Below are 1,644 nucleotides of genomic sequence, written 5' to 3'. Positions count from 1 at the left end.
GTTAGGGAGGAGGAGGAGAGGTGGGGACACAGAGCCGGGAAAGAGAAGCTCTGCATGATGTGTCCGGCTTGTCACCTCTAGGGTGATGGGGCGTTCAGACCCCCTCCCTCCACGCTGTGCTCAGGGTGGACCTCGGCCAGGGGTGGGGGCAGAGATATAGGAGAGGCGAGGGAAAGTTGCACACGATGAGTCCAGGCACGCGACTGGTAAAGCACTCTTTTTAATTTGGGGGAAGCGTTGGAGTGGGGAAGTTAAAAACAGTTGGGGAGGCCCCGGGTTTCTGAAGTTGGGAGACAGGCCAGAGGGAAGACCTCAAGAACCTCACCTGTGCTGTGGAAGCAGCCCCTTGTCACAGGATTCAGCGCCTTCAGCTGGTGGGGACATTGGGGGAAGATGTACTCAACTCTGTTGACCTTTCCCAGCACCCTCCCGCCCCCATCACAGGATCTGAGTCTCTGCTTGCGGTCTAGGTCTAGTTCTCCTGTAGAAAGGACTCCAGGGTCCTCCAGATCCTCTCCTTCCCTCCTCCTACCAGCTCCCCCGGTTAGTTCTGGCCACGTGGGGCGGGGCGTGCCCCCCAGGGGCCGGCCCACAGTGTCTTACTTTCTGGGAGCACTCCCTTGGGGTTCCTTGACATCCTTAAGTATTTTGATAATCTCCCACAACTGTGTTATAAATTCTGGGGTGGGATCAAGAGAGAGGAAGTGAGGGGCCGAGACCCCACCTGCCTCCCCAGGTACAGCACAGAGGAAGTTAAGCGAGCCTGGGTTACAGGGCTTCGGTGAAGAGAGGTTCTGCCAGGATGTCTCCTTTGATCTCACTCCAGCCCACGCGCTGTAATCCTGTGAGGCAGAAGCGCTGGGCTGGGATTCTAATTCCAGGTTCTGACACCAGAACCCCAGCGACTCTGGGCAGCATGATTTTCGTTCTACGTCTGCCTGGACTGGCCAAAAGGTCAAGTCACTTGGCCACTCCGAGACTGTTTTTTCTTCGGTCAACTGTTGGGATGGTCATGGCTAGTGGGTGGCAGCTGGCGGGAGCGGTGTGGTGCCCCACGGTGCCCCAGGCAGGGGCGACGGGACCAGGTCTCCACGCCCGGTACGCCTGCCTGCCAGCCTGCCCTGTCCTGGGGAAAGGCTCCTTCCTCTCCGTGGACCCTGCTGCCCTCTGCTGGTCGAGGTCCAGCCACCCGGCCAGTGCCCAGGGGAGGTCAGGAGCCAGGGCTGGGAGTCCCATCGAGTGTCCAAGAGCCCAGCTCTACCACTCACTGCTTCTGGCCCCACTCTTTAGCTTTCTGAACCGGTTTCGTCCTCTATAAAGTAAGGGTATTGTGAGGACCGAATGAGGGGGGGATGTGCAGAATGTTACCTGCGGTGCCTGGCCAGACAGGACTCTGGGATGCTCTTCTGGCGGGCGGACAGGGGCACGGGTCCTACAACAACCCTGTTTCAGGTTTGTGGGTGTGGCGGGTGAGCTCTGCATGTGTGTCTTTCCTTCAGCAACCACCCCCGACCCCCACCCCGCTCCTGTGTATCTCAATGGCAGGAGCAGGCTGGGAGCGAATGTCAGACGCTCCCTCCCCCGCCGGTTGTGTCCACGTTGGAGGTCCCGTGGAGGATGGAGAATGGAGGCTTAGAAGGTAAG

At 59.3% G+C, this 1,644-nt stretch overlaps 1 long non-coding RNA gene across 1 annotated transcript; it reads right to left on the bottom strand.

Annotated features, from left to right (window-relative positions):
* Positions 1 to 202: 202 nt before the first annotated feature.
* Positions 203 to 1,220, bottom strand: LOC122231404. Its single transcript, XR_006208630.1, has 2 exons — positions 725 to 1,220; positions 203 to 371 (listed from the first exon to the last, which is right to left on the bottom strand). It is a non-coding gene; the product is annotated as an uncharacterized LOC122231404 (long non-coding RNA).
* Between the last annotated feature and the right edge of the window lie 424 nt (positions 1,221 to 1,644).

This window comes from Panthera tigris, chromosome D1 (genome assembly GCF_018350195.1).
Source record: "Panthera tigris isolate Pti1 chromosome D1, P.tigris_Pti1_mat1.1, whole genome shotgun sequence".
Lineage (NCBI taxonomy): Eukaryota > Metazoa > Chordata > Mammalia > Carnivora > Felidae > Panthera > Panthera tigris.
This window is presented reverse-complemented; position numbering and strand designations above follow the sequence as displayed.